General features: G+C 38.9%; 2 long non-coding RNA genes across 3 annotated transcripts in view; one reads left to right on the top strand and one right to left on the bottom strand.

Moving 5' to 3' along the window:
- The window catches only part of LOC139025783 (uncharacterized), a 71,415-nt gene that overhangs the window by 39,652 nt on the left and 9,621 nt on the right, over positions 1-22,142 (top strand). The gene's annotated exons all lie outside the window — the stretch shown is intronic.
- LOC112075595 (uncharacterized) lies at positions 14,283-17,232 on the bottom strand. Of its 2 annotated transcripts, XR_002895011.2 has the most exons (3): positions 17,043-17,232; positions 15,430-15,491; positions 14,283-14,930 (listed from the first exon to the last, which is right to left on the bottom strand). It is a non-coding gene; the product is annotated as an uncharacterized lncRNA (long non-coding RNA). The 2 variants fall into 2 exon arrangements; XR_011477413.1 differs by lacking the exon at positions 17,043-17,232 and having other exon boundaries at positions 15,430-16,651.

Genomic DNA, 22,142 nt, shown 5'->3' with positions numbered 1-22,142 from the left:
CCAGTCTCAAATCACTGGAAGACTGAAACAGGTTTCCCTCAAGAATTTCCCTGTATTTAGCGCCATCCATCATTCCTTCAATTCTGACCTGTTTCCCAGTCCCTGCTGATGAAAAGACATCCCCACAGCATGATGCTGCCACCACCATGTGGGGATGTTGTTCTCGGGGTGATGAGAGGTGTTGGGTTTGAAATGACATAGCATTTTCCTTGATCGCCAAAAAGCTCAATTTTAGTCTCATCTGACCAGAGTACCTTCTTCCATATGTTTGGGGAGTCTCCCACATGCCTTTTGGCGCACACCAAACATGTTTGCTTATTTTTGTCTTTAAGCAATGGCTTTTTTCTGTCCACTCTTCTGTAAAGCCCAGCTCTGTGAAGTGTACGGCTTTAAAGTGGTCCTATGGACAGATACTCCAATCTCTGCTGTGGAGCTTTGCAGTCTCTTTGTTGCCTCTCTGATTAATGCCCTCCTTGCCTGGTCCATGAGTTTTGGTGGGCGGCCCTCTCTTGACAGGTTTGTTGTGATGCTATATTCTTAAAAAATATATATTTTGGGTTTAATGTTGCTCCGTGGGATGTTCAAAGTTTTGAATATTTCTTTATAACCCAACCCTGATCTGTACTTCTCCACATCTTTGTCCCTGACCTGTTTGGAGAACTCCTTGGTCTTCATGGTGCCGCTTGCTTGGTGGTGTTGCAGACCCTGGGGCATTTCAGAACAGGTGTATATATACTGAGATCATGTGACAGATCATGTGACACTTTGATTGCACACAGGTGGACATYRTTTAACTAATTATGTGAAGGTAATTGKTTGCATCAGATCGTATTTAGGGGCTTCATAGCAAAGGGGTGAACACACCACTTTTCCATTAAATTGTTTTATTTATTATTTGAAACAAGTTAATTTTTTCATTTCACTTCACCAATTTGKACTATTTTGTGTCTGTTACATGAAATCCAAATAAAAATCTGTTTAAATTACAGGTTGTAATGCAACAAAATAGGAAACACGCCAAGAGGGATGAATACGTTTGCAAGGCACTGCAGGAGATGAGTAATGCCAGATATTTATAGCCGAGGCCAGATACTTTTCACAACATTTCCAACAGAGACCATCAGGTTGGTCGGCATGATTAGTGATCATACTGTAGCTCAAACCTACTGTGACTGTTGAATGTCTGACGACGACCTAACTTTATAATAGTTCGTAGCCTACCTACCAGAATCTGACCGTCTTTCTTTCAAATCAACACATTTATCTGTCTTCTAATGCAGTGGTGTAAAGTACTTCAGTAAAATACTTTAAAGTACTACTTAAGTAGTTTTTGGGGGTATCTGTCCTTTACTTTAATATATATATTTTAACAACTTTTACTTTTACTTCACTACATTCATGAAGAAAATTATGTACTTTTTACTCCATATATTTTCCCTGACACCCAAAAGTACTCGTTAAATTTTGAATGCTTAGCAGGACAGGAAAATGGTCCAATTCACACACTTATCAAGAGAACGTCCCTGGTCATCCCTACTGCCTCTTATCTGGCGGACTCACTAAACACAAATGCTTTGTTTTTAAATTATGTCTGAGTGTTGGAGTGTGACCCTGGCTATCCGTAAATTAAAATAACAAGAGAATTGTGCTTTTCTGGTTTGCTTAATAATATAAGGAATTTTAAATTATCACTACTTTACTTTCACTTTTGATGCTTATTAAGTATATTTTAGCAATTACATTTACTTTTTATACTTAATTATATTTAAACCCAAATACTTTTAGACTTTTACTGAAGTAGTATTTTACTGGGTGACTTTACTTTTACTTGAGTCATGTTCTATGAAGGAATCTTTCCTTTTACTCCAGTTTGAGAACTGAGTTCTGTTTCCACCACTGTTCTAACGTTCCATATGATACACAGTTTCAACAGACATTCTGGAACTGCGTAGCCTACAAAGTTACTTTCAATTTCATATCAGGAAATAAAGTAACGGTCACTGGGGGAATTCGTTTTGCATTGCCCGGCTCCCCGGGTGAGCAGAGTTGCACATTTAATACCAATCCATTGGTCCTTAAAATAAATGTCCACTCCCCTGTAGCACCGGGCCATGCAAAACGAACTTCCCACTGTCGCAGCGCACTGAGACACAGAGTTCTAAACCCAGACGCGTTTCTTCAAGACATCTCTCTTACATTTTTTTTTATAAACATATAATTTACTCGAAACCAAGTTTAGCTGTGTTTTTTTCCTCCAAAATGTGAGTTACTGTCGGACTTTAATAATTATAAACAGGCCTACAAACCAAAAAGGTTTTAATTTCAGAATGTTCATTTGTATGCCTCAAATATTAAACTGTCTTAAAATATTTGATGATTAGTTGAATCAGGTGTGTAAGTGCTGGTAAGAACAAAAGGATTGAGAAACCCTGAGATAAACATAAAACTATATAATTGAAAAGCTCCTCCACCATCTTTACCAGACGTTTTACTGATAACATGTCGGTCTACTGATTAGTTTCCACTTTGAAAACTGCTGTCTGTCAGCAACTCAGCTCAAGTAGCAGTTCTACTAACTAGTAATATCTCATTCCAGGTATTCATTATCTTACTCTGTCCTTTAGAATAAATTATTTTTCAGAAATACCTACTTTATTTTTCAATAATATCCAAATAGCGTTTTCAGCTCTGTCGTCTCAAAATGGATCCTGAACAAAAGAACAACTTTACTTTCTGTTTCAGCTCAGCCGCCTCCCCACCGTGATAATAAAGTGTTTTATTGGTATCTTCCACTAGATGGCAGTAAAGACCTGCTGTAACTAGACTTTACAACTATGTGTTCGGCTTCATACAGGCAGTGTCCCAGAGTTGGAGTGCTGATCTAGGATCAGGTCCCCCCTCTCCATGTAATCTGATTCATTATGATCTAGGATCGGGTCCCTCTCTCCATGTATGATATAAAAGTATAAACCGATCCTAGATCAGCTCCCTACTCTTTATGAATACTGTCACAGGTGACTCCTCAAGATGAGGCTCATGATTTATAAGTTATATTCTTTAAGAATCACGTAGTATCATTCATTGAATTGCTTTGCCATGAACAGATCTGTGAGGTCTTAACTTAAAGGTTCTATATAGACCTTATGGTCATTTTAATGGGGTTGAACATCCATCCCATCAGATTGTGTAAAGGATTTTATGAGTTCAGAAAAATAGTGACTTGGAAGCATCTCTCTGACCTCACCCTGCTGAAACACACTCAAGTAAAGACCACATAGCTCCAGTTATATGTCTGTTTCTACCCACTTTTACAGCCAATGTTATGGACTGGCATCCATAATCTGGACTGATAGTCAGGAACACTTGGGTCCAAGGCATTGCATCTCAGTGCTTGAGGTGTTACTACAGCAATCCTGGTTCGAATCCAGGCTGTATCACAACCGTCTGAGATTGGGAGTCCCATAGGTTTGCGCAACAATTACACGGAGTCCGGGATTGGCCGGTGTAGGCCGTCATTTTAAATAAGAATGTGATTGACTTGCCTAGTTAAATAAAGGTAAAATGTAAAAATAAAATAAAAATCCATTATCCGGACTGCGCTTGTGGAGCTAACTACAGTATCTGTTGGGCTTTCCGGCGGCCTCGCTGGTTTGATGATGCTGCTCATCGCTCTCCTTCGGCTTTGTTTGGCTACTTTTTGTCCATTGTCCATTGTCTGAAGAAGCCTATTGTAGTGAAACGTCAGGAGAAACGTCAGGACCTATTGTAGTGAAACGTTCAGGACCTATTGTAGTGAAACGTCAGGACTATATCAGGACCTATTGTAGTGAAACGTCAGGACCTATTGTAGTGAAACGTCAGGACCTATTGTAGTGAAACGTCGGACCTATTGTAGTGAAACGTCAGGACCTATTGTAGTGAAACGTCAGGACCTATTGTAGTGAAACGTCAGGACCTATTGTAGTGAAACGTCAGGACCTATTTAAACGTCAGGACCTATTGTAGTGAAACGTCAGGACCTATTAAACGTCAGGAGCGCATTTTTTAAAATGTACTTTTAATCTTTTTAGAAACGTTTAAATGAACCACATGGATTCTGACTGGGGACTCAGCTAAAACTATACTCCAACTAGATTGGGCATCTGATTGAAGAACATACTGCTTTATAGATCCCAGCCTGACAAACAATTGTTTGGCTTACTTTGAGCACTTGCACTGGGCCTCCATTGAGTCTCCATGTGTCAAGCAGTACAGAGAAACACCCTCTAGATGACAGCAGAGGCTCTTGGATCTACCCTGTCTAACCACTGGCCTCCATTGAGTCTCCATGTGTCAAGCAGTACAGAGAAACCCCTCTAGATGACGCAGAGGCTCTTGGATCTACCCTGTCTAACCACTGGGCCTCCATTGAGTCTCCATGTGTCAAGCAGTACAGAGAAACACCCTCTAGATGAGAGCAGAGGCTCTTGGATTACCCTGTCTAACCACCAGTTTGTGATCTCTAGTGACCTTGTTCCATCAATATGTCCATACTACTTCACAACCGATTAGAGGTCTTGACCAACAATGTCCCATTRGGCTCAACCAAGCCGAGAGTGAGGTTCTAGAAAGAGGACTGACTTTCATACCAACTCCTAAACAGGTGTACTGCGGGGAGCTCCGGAGGGGATCTACACGTCTTTCATAGAAGATTGAAGTTATCAGATCATTTTGAATATGAAACAGATTTTCCTCAGATACTATTTCCATTCCCCTCACATTGGGAATCTCAGTTGGAGTCAGTGTCAGAAACTATACAGACTCTTATAGGTAGGAATGTGGCTTCCTTTTATATTACTGTATGTGTCCTCAAATGTTCTGTAATTGTACTAATTGAATATTAATAATTGAATTTCACAATTCAGAACCAGACMTGTATATCACCTTAACCTTACAATAAATTWAAAAAATCAAGCTGTAGAAATATAGTGATTAAACCAGCAGATAAGGGGCTCAGATTGTTGTAATGRAAAAAGTGAATATCTTCTTGACGYCAATAGCCAATAGATAATGTTAAACGCTATGATCCATTGTTCCACTCAACATAACCAGAAAACACAAAGATTAATCCAGAAGATAAATTGTATGRGGTTAAAATAAGTTWAAAAAATTAATGTGACATAAATGGTTATATTTATGGAAAGTACATGTTAATTGCATTAGCCTATCTTTATCGCTCATTTTCTCAAAATGACATGTTCCCCGTGCTCCAATTCATTTTTCTCAGTCTTCAGAGGATGTACATTCACATTATTCCACGCACAGGTTCTTGGGTCTTATGGTCAGACTTTTACAGAGGCTCTTTTTGATATCTTGTGTCGTTTTGATGTTAAGTGTCATTTTATCTGTAAATATATGCAAAACATGCATCCATCATACATGTGAATAGTGTATTTTAAATAATTCCATGAAATGAAAATCTTTTGATAAACTGTTCTGTAAAAGTCTGACCATTGAGTGTCTTATCACAATAAAACAAAAACAAAAAACATTCTGCCTTGAAGCAATGTGTTGAAAAACGAATTCTCGTAATATGCAAATGAGCGCATATTTAAGGAGGTTTTGCCTCATTTGCATATTTACATGTTATAATAAATGTAATTTGTAATACAAAAAGATATTGTATTTATGTATACTTTAAACTGGTACATTTTCAGTCTGATGAGAGTAAAGGAAATAAATCCCTATTAGCCTGTGGTGCCTGGGTTTAAGAGCAACTGGGCTGGCAGGTAGGATTTAGTTTCTCCCTGTTTCTGGCCCACGCTCCAGTAACAGTAGGTGGTGGTAATGCACAATAACGTTGGATGCCATCTGCTGTTAAACCCACGAAGAAGAAGAAGAAGTAGTAGTAGTAGTAGTAGTAGTAGTTAGTAGTAGTAAGTAGTAAGTAGTAGGAGCAGTAGTAGTAGTAGTAAGTAGTAGTAGTAGTAAGTAGTAGTAGCAGTAGTAGCAGTAGCAGCAGTAGCAGTAGTAGTTTGTAAGTAGCAGTAGCAGTAGCAGTAGCAGTAGCAGTAGAGTAGCAGTAGTAGTAGCAGTAGCAGTACAGTAGCAGTAGCAGTAGCAGTAGCAGTAGAGTAGTAGTAGTAGTAAGTAACAGTAGCAGTAGTAGTAGTGGTAGTAGTAGTAGTCGTAGTGGTAGTAGTAGTAGTCGTAGCAGTAGCAAGTAGTAGTAGCGCAGTAGAGTAGTACAGTAGTAGCAGTAGTAGTAGAAGAAGAACACAGTTGAGTCATAAAACCAGGAAATGGTTCCGATCGTTTTTTCACCATTCATTTTTCCATCTGGGATTTTAGAACTACTATGTAGGCTTACCCTGACATGATGTTTTAATAACTGCACAAATCTCTCTCCAACAAGGAAACTTTGATCAATAACTGTCATTGCACATTTTTTGGAGTAAATTGAGGTGAATATATTGAGAAAACTCACCTTCTCCAAGAGAGAATTACACGGCTATCAAAATGTAAGGTAAGCCTACACAAAACAAACAACTAACTCAAATTTTTTGTAAAATTCACAGCGTGAAAAATGAATGGTGGAAAAACCATTGGAACCATTTCTYCATTTTTCTGGGTATAATGACACGTCCACTGTGTSGSMYWTTATGGCTGATTAACATGAAATCGTCAACCCTGTTATGGTCAACCATGTTACTTTATTTGGCACTTAATAGGCACTATGACATTTATTTAACCTCTTGAGATGGGAAAACATGTTTATTAAATTAAACATATACTCTTCCGACATAATTAAAAAATTTGGTGAAAAAAKAACAACATTTCACCAAGTTTCACTACCCAAAAGGGACTAATTTTGTTGAACAGCCCATGTGATTTGCTCATATCATGAACGTGAAGGTAAGTTTGTAGCCTACTATGCAGTTACAAAATGGCTGTTGGAGTTATGGCACACATTTCTTGGCAACATTAGAAGTCAGATAAATGTGTTGATTCGAATGAACACATTTTTTATAATTTCTCAAATTTTAAGGTCAACCCTGTCACGTGAAGTGAACCACATATTATTATTCATTATATTAACCAGTAGGGATGAACATTTTTGAAAAAAGTTTAGAGTTAGATTTGCTATGTGAATTTCATTGCCCCTCTGGCACAATCCCTAGACAAAGGACTGGGGGTCTTTTAKTGTTTTAAAGCTAATTTCCTGTAATTCTAACTGTTTTTACACGGTTTAGACCAATGACCAGAGAGGAAAATGAGGTGTGTTCAGGGTGCTTTGAACATTAAATCAACACTCATAATTCAACGACTTTGTTACTTTGAGATTTTGTGTGGATGAAATGTAAAGTATGCTAGTGTTTATTAAACATACTTTTGAGGTGTTTTGACACTTTATTCAGACAGTAATGAGATTAAGAGGTTAACCTCTTAGCGTAGGGGTCAGATTATATTTTTTGTTTTCTAAGTTTCTTTATTTCTATGTTTTGGGCGGTATGGTTCTCAATCAGGGACAGCTGTCTATCGTTGTCTCTGATTGGGAATCATACTTAGGTAGACCTTTTTCCCTCTTTCAGTGTGGGTAGTTGACTTTTGTTAGTGGCACTTTAGCCCTGTAAGCTTCACGGTTGTGTCTTCGGTTTGTTGGCGACATTTATAAAAGGAAAATGTACGCTCACCACACTGCGCTTTGGTCTCATCCTTCCGACGACAACCGTGACACTCTCACACACCAATTCACTGTTAATCAAACAAAAAGCTTCTCAATTTGGGTTTATGATTCATCTCACACACCAATTCACTCTTAATCAAACAAAAGGTTCTCAAATCTGGGTTTATGATTCATCTCCCCCCCATTTTATTTTCATATTGCATCAACAGTTGTTTTTTAAATCATATCTATGTCTCCTTAATTTGGTTTTGGTTCAGATGTCACAGTCACTGTTTGAAAAAGCTCAGACATTTCAGTTGCCCGGGCTCTCCCTATTAGATAATAAATACAATAATCATGAAAAAAGTAATTGATGAAGAGACTTCAACTAGGACTATAAAATAATGAAGAATTGTTTAACATTTTGTTATTTTATGGCTTATATTTCTTGTGGAAGTTGATAAATAACATCTGGGGACAAAACGCCTACATCTTCTGACAAAAAAAGAGTTAAAATGCATAACATTCCCTTTCAGGATCCATAATTTGTGTTTTTAAGGTAAAGGACACCTTATATTTAAAGCCTTTTGGAATCCACATTTTACACTAAATAAGAACTGATATTCCGTGGACAGAAAAGTCACGCATGGTAGGAATGATCAGCAGCACTTCGACACTAGTTTACTTATTCAACATGTTCCCTCTACTTTATTCTAGATTATTAACTGAAATACTCACTTTACTGTGAAACTCAATTGCAGTTTAGAGATTAAACTATGAGCTGCTCTGTCATCTCAAAATGGCCCTGTACAGATACTTTCTTATATTCAGATTCAACTGCAGTCAAGGCGTCACCCCTCATATTACTATAGTAACCACAGGTGGCTCTAACAGTCAGTCTCATGCGACAGCATAAATCATGACATTGTGCCGCATCTTGCTTCAATTTTATTATAGTCTTTCTTCAAGACATCTCTCTTACATTATTTTTGCTAAACATATAATTTACTCGAAACCAGGTTTAGGTTGTGTTTTTCCCCCTCCTTATTGTGTGACTTTAATAATTGTAAACAGGCCTACAAAACCCCAAAATGTTTATATTTGAGAATGTTCATTTTGTATGCCTCAAATATTAAACTGTCTTAAAATATTTTGATGATTAGTTGAATCAGGTGTGTAAGTGCTGGTAAGAACAAAAGGGTTGGAGAAACCCTGAGATAAACACTAAAACCGTTTAATTGAAAAGCTCCTCCACCATCTTACCAGACGTTTTACTGATAACATGTAAACCTACTGATTAGTTTTCCACTTGAAAACTGCACACTCAGCTCAAGTAGCCAGTTCTAAACTAGTAATATATCATTCCTAGTATTCATTCACATCTCTTTCCTTTAGAATTCATTATTATTCAGAAATACTTAGACATCGTTTACGCATCTTTTTATTTGTAAAATTTCGTTTACTCCAATTAGCATTTTGATATTATGTTTACCACTTATCATGCGTTTCCACGTTAAACCTAAATTCCATCGTGGAAACCGGCCCAGGATCAGCATGATAAAGAATCATATCTCAAGCCTAGTCTGTCTATTGAATGTCTGACTACGACCTAAACTATAATAGTTATAATGGTAGCCAAGACTTACCAGATTCTGTCCGTCTGTCCTTCAAAATCAAACACATTATCCTACTTCAAATGTTGCGGAGAGAAAATGTGCCTGCATTTTCCACAGTCTTTTGTAACGGCGTAGACCACACAGTTACTTTCACTTTCATATGAGGAAATCACGTCCCTCCTGACGTCACTGGTGTATGGTAAATTATGCGACAGAACCCTGTGAGATCTACTAACTAGTAATAATATGTAATTCCAGGTATTTATTCTCTTACTCGTCCTTTATTGTTCAGAAATACCTTTATTTGTACTCTCTTCCATGTAGTGTTTCTGCTCTGTCATCTCACCATGGATCCTGATACAAAGAACTATTTACTTCCTGTTTCACTGAGCCGTCTTCCCACCCTGATAATAAAGTGTTTTATGGTTTCTTCCACTAGATGGTAGTAAACACCTGCTGTAACTTAGACTTTACAACAGTAAGTGTTTGGTTTCTTGTCCTGGTGACTCCTGGGAAGTGTCTCCAGAGGAGGAGTGCTGATCTGGATCAGGTCCCTGTCCATGTGATCTGATTCATTATGATCTAGAATCAGGCCCCCTCTCTCCATGTAATCTGATTCATTATGATCTGATCAGTCTCCCTCATGTGACCTGATCATTTGATCTAGAAAAGGCCCCCCTCTCCATTGTAATCTGATTCATTATGATCTAGGATCAGGTCCTCCTCTCCATGTGAACCTGATTCATTATGATCTAGGAAAGGCCCCCTCCATGTAAATCTGATTCATTATGATCTAGGATCAGGTCCCCCCCTCTCCATGTAATCGGATTCATTATGATCAAGGATCAGGTCCTCCTCTCTATGTAATCTGATCATTATGATCTAGGATCAGGTTCCCCACTCTTCCAGTAATCTGATTCATTATGATAGGATCAGGTCCCCCTCTCCATGTAATCTGATTCATTTATGATCTAGGACCAGGTCCCCCTCTCCATGTAATCTGATTCATTATGATCAATGATCAGGTCCTCTCCATGTAATCTGATTCATTATGATCTAGGATCAGCGTCTCTCCATGTAATCTGATTCATTATGATCTAGGATCAGGTCCCCCTTCCAGTAATCTGATTCATTATGATCTAGGATCAGGGTCCCTCTCCATGTATCTTGATTCATTATGTCAAGGATCAGGTCCCCTCTCGCATGTAATCTGATTCATTATGTTCTAGGATCAGGTCCCTCCTCTCCGTGAATCTGATTCATTATGATATAAAAGGCTAAACTGTCCTAGATCAGCCCTCCTACTCTTTTTGAATAGTGTCACAGGTGACTCCTCAAGATGAGGCTCATGATTTATATGTTATATTCTTTAGGAATCAATTAGGTATCATTCATTGAACTGTTTCCATGAACAGATCTGCTGAGGTCTTAAGCTTAAAGGTTCTATATAGACTTTATGTCATTTTAATGGGGTTAAACCCATCCCATCAGATTGTGTAAAGGATTTTATGAGTCAGAAAATACTGATTGGAAGCATCTCTCTGGACCTCACCCTGCTGAAACACACTCAAGTAAAGACCACATAGCTAAAGTTATATGTCTGTTTTACCACTTTTACAGCCAATGTATGGACTGGATATCCATATAATAGTAGATATACAGACTAGTTACCCACCTCGCAGTAGATGGACACCAGAACTTATATATTCAGACTAAGTAACCACCTCCCAGTAGATGGACCCACACAGAACTTTATATTAACAGACTAGTTAACCACCTCCAGTAGATGGACCCACACAGAACTTATATATATGCAGACTAGTTAACCACTCCCAGTAGATGGACCACACAGAACTATATATTAACAGACTAGTTACCACTCCCAGTAGATGGCCCCACACAGAACTTTTAGCAATGCAGCATCTTCAGTAACAAGATTCCAGACACTCTCTTCTTATGAACCAGTTGCTTTTAAATGAAGGTTTTGTACAGAAACCTGCGGCTAGGTAGGATTCTAGTCTTATCTGGGCTGCACCTTCTGTTCCAAGATAGTCAGGAACAGTCAGAGGGAGGGGGTTGTGGAGCCATTATCCTGATTATGACTGGAGACTCAGCTAAAACTAGACAAATACACTTTCTTTTTTTCTTTTTTGGGACCAAATAAATTGATACCAACAGTGGACAATTCCCAGCAAAAGCATGGGGCTACAACTGTTAAGAGGAGAGTAGAGGGAGTTTTACCCTTGGAGAACCAGAGTGCAACACTGAGAAAAAACATATTGGAGAATAACACAATTCTCAATCTGAAGCTCTAAAGAAAAAGAGGAATTGTGAAAATCAGGAACACATTCTTCTTCCTGCCTCACTATTGTCCCGTGTATGAATATAGTTGGCATCCAATTGAAGAACATACTGCTTTATAGATCCCAGCCTGAAAAACAATTGTTTGGGCCTTTGAGCACTTGCACTGGGCCTCCATTGAGTCTCCAGTGTGTCAAGCAGTACAGAGAAACACCCTCTAGATGAAGCAGAGGCTCTTGGATCTACCCGGTCTAACACTGGCCTCCATTGAGTCTCCATGTGTCAAGCAGTACAGAGAAACCCCCCTCTAGATGGACAGCAGAGGCTCTTGATCTACCCTGTCTAACCACCAGGCTTAGTGACTTGTTCCATCAATATGTCCATACTACTTCACAAACGATAGAGGTCTTGACCAACAATGTCCCATGGGCTCAACCAAGCCGATAGAGTGAGTTCTAGAATAGAGGACTGACTTTCATACCAACTCCTAACAGGTTACTGCGGGGAGCGTCCGGAGGGATCTACACGTCTTTCATAGAAGATTGAAGTTATCAGATCATTTTGAATATGAAACAGATTTTCCTCAGATACTGATTTCCATTCCCCTCACATTGGGATTCTCAGTTGGGAGTCAGTGTCAGAAACTATACAGACTCTATAGGTAGGAATGTGGCTTCCTTTTATATTACTGTATGTGTCCTGCAAATGTTCTGTTAATTTGTACTAATGATATTATATTGATTCACAATGCAGAACCAGACCATGTATATCACCTTAACCTTACAATAAATTTAAAAAAATCAAGCTGTAGAAATATAGTGATTAAACCAGCAGATAAGGGGCTCAGATTGTTGTAATGGAAAAGTGAATATCTTCGTTGACGCCAATAGCCAATAGATTAATGTTAAACGCTATGATCCATTGTTCCCTCAACATAACCAGAAAACACAAGATAATCCAGAAGATAAATTGTATGAGGTTAAAATAAGTTAAAAAATTAATGTGACATAAATGGTTATATTTATGGAAAGTACATGTTAATTGCATTAGCTATCTTTATCGCTCATTCTCAAATGACATGTTCCCCGTGCTCCAATTCATTTTTTCTCAGTCTTCAGAGGAATGTACATTCACATTATTCCACGCACAGGTTCTTGGGTCTTATGGTCAGACTTTACAGAGGCTCTTTTTGATATCTTGTGGTCGTTTTGATGTTAAGTGTCATTTTATCTGTAAAATATGCAAAACATGCATCCATCATACATGTGAATAGTGTATTTTAAATAATTCCATGAAATGAAAATCTTTTGATAAACTGTTCTGTAAAAGTCTGACCATTGAGTGTCTATCACAATAAAACAAAAACAAAAAACATTCTGCCTTGAAGCAATGTGTTGAAAAACGAATTCTCGTAATATGCAAATGAGCGCATATTTAAGGAGGTTTGCCTCATTTGCATATTACATGTTATAATAAATGTAATTTGTAATACAAAAGATATGTATTTTTGTATACTTTAAACTGGTACATTTTCCAGTCTGATGAGAGTAAAGGAAATAAATCCATTAGCCTGTGGTGCCTGGGTTTAAGAGCAACTGGGCTGGCAGGTAGGATTTAGTTTCTCCCTGTTTCTGGCCCATGCTCCAGTACAGTAGGTGTGGTAATGCACAAAACGTTGGATGCCCATCTGCTGTTAAACCCACCGAAGAAGAAGAAGAAGTATGTAGTAGTAGTAGTAGTAGTAGTAGTAGTAGTAGTCAGTATAGTGCAGTAGTTAGTAGTAGAGAGTAGCTAGTAGTAGTAGTAGTAGTAGTAGCAGTAGTAGCAGTAGGAGTAGAGTAGTAGTTGTAGTAGCAGTGAGCAGTAGCAGTAGCAGTAGCGTAGCAGTAGAGTAGCAGTAGTAGTAGCAGTAGTAGTAGAGTAGTAGCAGTAGCAGTAGCAGTGCAGTAGCATAGCAGTAGCAGTAACAGTAGTATGTAGTTAGTAACAGTGTAGCAGTAGTAGTAGTGTAGTGGTAGTAGTCGTAGTGGTTAGTGTAGTAGTCGTAGCAGTAGCAGTAGTATAGCAGTAGCAGATTTTCTTACTACCTTAAAAGGTTTATATAAAAGGGTTGTACTTGTGCTCTGTATTTATGGATTAATGTCACTTCCCATCGAGGGCATGTATCTTTACTGTTGCTCCTATCTAACAGTTATCTTGTGTCCTACCTAACCAGTGAACTGTGTGGCTGTGACCGTCCYGCCAATGCCTGTCCTGGTGACTCATTTTACATTTCCATTTTAGTCATTGAGCAGATGCTCTTATCCAGAGCAATTTACAGTTGGTCCTGGTGACTGCTGGGCCCTTATTCATAAAGGAAGTGTCTCAGAGCTGATCTAGAATCAGGTCCCCCTCTCCGTGTAATCTGGTTCAATATGATCTAGGATCAGGTCACCCTCCATGTCATCTAATTCATTATGATCTAGTTGTCAGAGCTAGAGTGGTGTTTGTCAGACCATGAGATATCCCGAAAATCTGTCTTCTCACAAAATTGTGTGTAGAGTTGGAAACGGTTTGGCCAACAAAATATTATGATACCACTCTATTGTAAACTGAGACTCGTATGAACACGATGGTGTTCTCTGTTTTGCTCTAGGAATTACAACAAACTAACAGGGTGGAAAGTGATATTAGGGGGACGCAGGAAATCTTAAATTAAATAATATGAATGAAAAATTAAGAACAAATGAATGAAATTTTATTTCTGTGTCAAATCGCCAACTGGCAACCCTTCCCTTATGGGGTTATTAATTGCCACATAAACAAACATTACAATAATTCACTGTGGAAATTAAAGGATAATTCTCCTTCCAGTGTTCTCTGCACTGCGCATCACATGAAGAATGAAAACAATGGAAGGTAAAAATCAATACATAATAGTAAATAAGGTGATGCAAACAATAATTACATCCCTAGAGCAGAACAATAATATACATACATACACACTGTATATATACACATACAGTACATACACACTGTATATATACACATATACAGATAAATAAATACAGAAAAAAAGAAACAGAAGGCATTTGAATCCAGTCTGGAACRARGAGAAGATTCATATGGGAGACAAGTCTATACACAATCTATATACACACATACCATTTACCACATAGAAGATTCATATGGGAGACAAGCCTATACACACATACCATTTACCACATAGAAGCTAAATATTTTTACAATTTAATTATAGGTAGACATTTTTCTTATATTCAAGGCTTTATCTAAATATTCCACAAACGGAAATACACAATGGACCAAAAAACATTTCAATAACTCCCCATCACTGATCACATAATGCCAGGGTATATCTGCTGTGCTTTCTGGAATAAGAGCAAGTGTATATCGTGGTAGAAAGGGCAATAGAGGATCAAATCAGTTTCATTCTCTATTTCTTCGAGGTCACAATAGTTACATAGTCTTTCCTCCATTTCACCACAATAGGTAATATCCCTGATCTTCCCTGTGCACATAGCGATCTCTTGCTTTTAGGTAGGTCATACATAATATATCTCTCTGTCACGCCCTGACCTTARAGAGACGTTTTATTTCTCTATTTGGTTAGGTCAGGGTGTGATGTGGGGTGGGCATTCATTTTTTGTTTTCTAAGTTTCTTTATTTCTATGTTTTGGCGGTATGGTTCTCAATCAGGGACAGCTGTCTATCGTTGTCTCTGATTGGGAATCATACTTAGGTAGACCTTTTTCCCTCTTTCAGTGTGGGTAGTTGACTTTTGTTAGTGGCACTTTAGCCCTGTAAGCTTCACGGTTGTGTCTTCGTTGTTTGTTGGCGACATTTAATAAAAGGAAAATGTACGCTCACCACACTGCGCTTTGGTCTCATCCTTCCGACGACAAACCGTGACACTCTCACACACCAATTCACTGTTAATCAACAAAAGCTTCTCAATTTGGGTTTATGATTCATCTCACACACCAATTCACTCTTAATCAAACAAAAGGTTCTCAAATCTGGGTTTATGATTCATCTCCTCCACCCATTTTATTTCATATTGCATCAACAGTTGTTTTTAAATCATATCTATGTCTCCTTAATTTGGTTTTGGTTCAGATGTTCACAGTCACTCTTTGAAAAAAGCTCAGACATTTCAGTTGCCCGGCTCTCCCTATTAGATAATAAATACAATAATCATGAAAAAAGTAATTGATGAAGAGACTTCAACTAGGACTATAAAAATATGAAGAATTGTTTAACATTTTGTTATTTTATGGCTTATATTTCTTGTGGAAGTTGATAAATAACATCTGGGGACAAAACGCCTACATCTTCTGACAAAAAAAGAGTTAAAATGCATAACATCCCTTTCGGATCCATAATTTGTGTTTTTAAGGTAAAGGACACCTTATATTTAAAGCCTTTTGGAATCCACATTTTACACTAAATAAGAACTGATATTTCCGTGGACAGAAAAGTCACCGCATGGTAGGAATGACTCAGCAGCACTTCGACACTAGTTTACTTATTCAACATGTTCCCTCTACTTTATTCTAGATTATTAACATGAAAATACTCACTTTACTGTGAAACTCAATTGCAGTTTAGAGATTAAACTATGAGCTGCTCTGTCATCTCAAAATGGCCCTGTACAGATACTTTCTTATATTCAGATTCAACTGCAGTCAAGGCGTCACCCCTTCATATTACTATAGTAACCACAGGTGGCTCTAACAGTCAGTCTCATGCGACAGCAGTAAATCATGACATTGTGCCGCATCTTGCTTCCAATTTATTATAGTCTTTCTTCAAGACATCTCTCTTACATTATTTTTGCTAAACATATAATTTACTCGAAACCAGGTTTAGTTGTGTTTTTCCCCTCCTTATTGTGTGACTTTAATAATTGTAAACAGGCCTACAAACCCAAAATGTTTTAATTTGAGAATGTTCATTTGTATGCCTCAAATATTAAACTGTCTTAAAATATTTGATGATTAGTTGAATCAGGTGTGTAAGTGCTGGTAAGAACAAAAGGGTTGAGAAACCTGAGAAAACACTAAAACCGTTTAATTGAAAAGCTCCTCCACCATCTTACAGACGTTTTACTGATAACATGTAAACCTACTGATTAGTTTCCACTTTGAAAACTGCACAACTCAGCTCAAGTAGCAGTTCTAACTAGTAATATATCATTCCTAGTATTCATTCACATACTCTTTCCTTTAGAATTCATTATTATTCAGAAATACTTAGACATCGTTTACGCATCTTTTTATTTGTAAATTTCGTTTACTCAATTGCATTTTGATAATTATGGTTTACCACTTATCATGCGTTTCCACGTTAAACCTAAATTCCATCGTGGAAACCGGGCCCAGGTAGTCAGCATGATAAAGAATCATATCTCAAGCCTAGTCTGTCTATTGAATGTCTGACTACGACCTAACTATAATAGTTATAATGTAGCCAAGACTTACCAGATTCTGTCCGTCTGTCCTTCAAATCAACACATTATCCTACTTCAAATGTTGCGGAGAAATGTGCCTGCATTTTCCACAGTCGTTTTGTAACGGCGTAGACCACACAGTTACTTTCACTTTCATATGAGGAAATCACGTCCCTCCTGACGTCACTGGTGTATGGTAAATTATGACGACAGAACCCTGTGAGATCTACTAACTAGTAATAATATGTAATTCCAGGTATTTATTCTCTTACTCGGCCTTTATTGTTCAGAAATACTTTATTTGTACTTCTCTTCCATGTAGTGTTTTCTGCTCTGTCATCTCACCATGGATCCTGTACAAAGAACAACTTTACTTCCTGTTTCACTGAGCCGTCTTCCCACCCTGATAATAAAGTGTTTTATTGGTTTCTTCCACTAGATGGTAGTAAACACCTGCTGTAACTAGACTTTACAACAGTAAGTGTTTGGTTTCTTGGTCCTGGTGACTCCTGGGAAGTGTCTCAGAGGAGGAGGCTGATCTAGGATCAGGTCCCCTGTCCATGTAATCTGATTCATTATGATCTAGAATCAGGCCCCCTCTCTCCATGTAATCTGATTCATTATGATCTAGGATCAGCTCCCTCATTACCGTCATTTGATCTTGAAAGGCCCCCCTCTCCATTGTAATCTGTTCATTATGATCTAGGATCAGGTCCTCCTCTCCATGTGACCTGATTCATTATGATCTAGGAAAGGCCCCCCTCCCATGTAATCTGATTCATTATGATCTAGGATCAGGTCCCCCCTCTCCATGTAATCGATTCATTATGATCAAGGATCAGGTCCTCCTCTCTATGTAATCTGATTCATTATGATCTAGGATCAGGTCCCCACTCTCCATGTAATCTGATTCATTATGACTAGGATCAGGTCCCCCTCTCCATGTAATCTGATTCATTATGATCTAGGACCAGGTCCCCCTCTCCATGTAATCTGATTCATTATGATCAATGATCAGGTCCTCTCCATGTAATCTGATTCCATTATGATCTAGGACAGCGTTCTCCATGTAATCTGATTCATTATGATCTAGGATCAGGTCCCCCTCTCCATGTAATCTGATTCATTATGATCTAGGATCAGGTCCCCCTCTCCATGTAATCTGATTCATTATGATCAAGGATCAGGTCCCCCTCTCCATGTAATCTGATTCATTATGTTCTAGGATCAGGTCCCTCCTCTCCGTGTAATCTGATTCATTATGATATAAAAGGCTAAACTGATCCTAGATCAGCCCTCCTACTCTTTTTGAATAGTGTCACAGGTGACTCCTCAAGATGAGGCTCATGATTTATATGTTATATTCTTTAGGAATCAATTAGTATCATTCATTGAACTGTTTTGCCATGAACAGATCTGTGAGGTCTTAACTTAAAGGTTCTATATAGACTTTATGGTCATTTTAATGGGGTTGAACATCCATCCCATCAGATTGTGTAAAGGATTTTATGAGTTCAGAAAAATACTGACTTGGAAGCATCTCTCTGACCTCACCCTGCTGAAACACACTCAAGTAAAGACCACATAGCTAAAGTTATATGTCTGTTTCTACCCACTTTTACAGCCAATGTATGGACTGGTATCCATATGAATCAGTAGAATATACAGACTAGTTACCCACCTCGCAGTAGATGGAACACAGAACTTTATATATTCAGACTAGTTAACCACCTCCCAGTAGATGGACCCACACAGAACTTTATATATAACAGACTAGTTAACCACCTCCCAGTAGATGGACCCACACAGAACTTTATATATGCAGACTAGTTAACCACCTCCCAGTAGATGGACCCACACAGAACTATATATATAACAGACTAGTTAACCACCTCCCAGTAGATGGACCCCACACAGAACTTTTAGCAATGCAGCATCTTCAGTAACCAAGATTTCCAGACACTCTCTTCTTATGAACCAGTTGCTTTTAAATGAAGGTTTTTGTACAGAAAACCTGCGGCTACGGTAGGATTCTAGTCTTATCTGGGCTGCACCTCTGTTCCAAGATAGTCAGGAACAGTCAGAGGSGGAGGGGGTTGTGGAGCCATTATCCTGATTATGACTGGAGACTCAGCTAAAACTAGACAAATACACTTTTCTTTTTGTCTTTTTGGGACCAAATAAATRGATACCAACAGTGGACAATTCCCAGCAAAAGCATGGGGCTACAACTGTTAAGAGGAGAGTAGAGGGAGTTTTACCCTTGGAGAACCCAGAGTGCAACACTGAAGAAAAACATATTGGAGAATAACAACAATCTCAATCTGAAGCTCTAAAGAAAAAAGAGGAATTGTGAAAATCAGGAACACCATTCTTCTTCCTGCCTCACCTATTGTCCCTGTATGAATATTAGTTGGCATCCAATTGAAGAACATACTGCTTTATAGATCCCAGCCTGACAAACAATTGTTTGGGCCTTTGAGCACTTGCACTGGGCCTCCATTGAGTCTCCATGTGTCAAGCAGTACAGAGAAACACCCTCTAGATGACAGCAGAGGCTCTTGGATCTACCCGTCTAACCACTGGGCCTCCATTGAGTCTCCATGTGTCAAGCAGTACAGAGAAACACCCTCTAGATGACAGCAGAGGCTCTTGGATCTACCCTGTCTAACCACTGGGCCTCCATTGAGTCTCCATGTGTCAAGCAGTACAGAGAAACACCCTCTAGATGAGAGCAGAGGCTCTTGGATCTACCCTGTCTAACCACCAGTTTAGTGATCTCGTTCCATCAATATGTCCATACTACTTCACAACCGATTTGAGGTCTTGACCAGCAATGTCCCATTGGGCTCAACCAAGCCGAGAGTGAGGTTCTAGAAAGAGGACTGACTTTCATACCAACTCCTAAACAGGTGGACTGCAGGGAGCTCAGGAGGGATCTACACGTCTATCATAGAAGATTGAAGTTATCAGATCATTTTGAATATGAAACAGATTTTCCTCAGATACTATTTCCAAACCCCTGACATTGGGAACCTCAGTTGGAGTCAGTGTCAGAAACTATACAGACTCTTATACGTAGGGATGTGGCTTCCTTTTCACAATTCAGAACCAGACCTGTTTATCAGCTTAACCTTATAAATGTTTAAACAAATCAAGCTCTAGAAATATAGTGATGAAACCAGCAGATAAGGGKCTCAGATTGTTGTAATGGATAAAGTGAATATCTTCTTGAAGMCAATAGACARTAGGATCATGTTRAACACTATGTTCCATTGTCCCACTCAACACAACCAGAAAACACAAAGATGAATCCAGGAGATAAACTGTATGAGGATAAGTACATTACAGATAAACAGATGGTCTGTCTATTTGGGACAGATTCTCCAAGGCCCAGACAGTTTAACTTACTGACTAAAATACATGTCTCCTGAGACGTGGGCGGTTCCCTGCAGCTGACCAATAGGAAGTGATTGTGTCTCAGAGACGTGGGCAGTTCGCTGCGGCTGACCAATAGGAAGTGATTGTGTCTCAGAGGCGTGGGCGGTTCCCTGCGGCTGACCAATAGTAAGTGATTGTGTCTCAGAGAAAGCTTGTTGCTGGAGAGCTTGATGAGCTCCAGCAGGCAGAAGGACAATGTGGTTCATTCAGAAGGGCTTTTATTGAGGGCAGAAACATGAAGTGGATGATGACTATTATTACGATATTGATGGAGTAACAATTAATGAGGCTGAGGGTGATGACTACAACAACGATGGTGATATTGAAGGAGAATAGATTAATGAGGCTGAGGGTGATGACTACAACAACGATGGTGATATTGATGAGAATAGATTAATGAGGCTGAGGTGATGACTACAACAACGATGGTGATATTGATGGAGGAATAGATTAATGAGGCTGAGGGTGATGACTACAACAACGATGGTGATATTGATGGAGTAACAGATTAATGAGGCTGAGGGTGATGACTACAACAACGATGGTTATATTGATGGATAACAGAGAAATGAGGCTGAGGTGATGACTACAACAACGATGTGTATATTGATGGAGGAAAGATGAATGAGGCTGAGGGTGATGACTACAACAACGATGGTGATATTGATGGAGGAAATAGATAATGAGGGCTGAGGGTGATGACTACAACAACGATGGTGATATTGATGGAGGAAAGATGAAGAAGGCTGAGGTGATGACTACAACAACGATGGTGATATTGATGGAGAATAGATGAATGAGCTGAGGGTGATGACTACAACAACGATTTGATATTGATGGAGAATAGATGAATGAGGCTGAGGGTGATGACTACAAACACGATGGTGAATTGATGAGGAATAGATGAATGAGGCTGAGGGGTGATGACTACAACAACGATGTGTATATTGATGGAGGAATAGATTAATAAGCTGAGGGTGATGACTACAACAACAATGGTGATATTGATGGAGGAATAGATAATTGAGGCTTGCCTCTAGATGCGATCTATCGACCGAACGATACAACGATGTATCAATCGAACATGAGTAACTAGTATGAGTCATATCAACCCTCGGTTGATATTGATGCCCGGAATAGATTAATGAATAGCCACAACTGGATGGGTGATGCCGACCAACAACAACGATGGTGGATCATTGAGTGGCAGGCCAAAGCCAGCCTTCATTCATCTAATTCCTCCATGAAGCAATAATCCAAATCGCAGAGTCGCTGTAGTGGTTGATGACTACATGTAGTCATCACCCTCAGCCTCATCATCAACTCTGTTCCTCTATGCAATATCTACCATCGTTGTTGTAGTCATCACTCAGCCTCATTCATCTATTCCGTCCTGAATCAAAATATCTACACTATCGTCATGGTGTGTAAGTCATCACCCTCAGCCTCATTCATTCATATCCGGATCCATAAGCAATATCACCATCGGTGAGTATGATGTAGTCGTTGCACCCTCTGCCTCATTCTCTGTACTCCATCAATATCACCATCGTTGGATGGTAGTCGGTCACCGCTCAATGCATCTGAATTTAAATCTGTTACACCTATCCACAATCGAATATATCACCATCGTTGTTTTTGGAGTCATCCGCCGTATCAGTCTGCTCAATTAAATCAATTCCCCATTCAA

The sequence above is a fragment of the Salvelinus sp. IW2-2015 genome, unplaced genomic scaffold (assembly GCF_002910315.2).
Source record: "Salvelinus sp. IW2-2015 unplaced genomic scaffold, ASM291031v2 Un_scaffold3260, whole genome shotgun sequence".
In the NCBI taxonomy this organism is placed as follows: domain Eukaryota; kingdom Metazoa; phylum Chordata; class Actinopteri; order Salmoniformes; family Salmonidae; genus Salvelinus; species Salvelinus sp. IW2-2015.
Note: the sequence above shows the minus strand (reverse complement) of the source record. Positions and strands in the feature narration are given on the sequence as shown.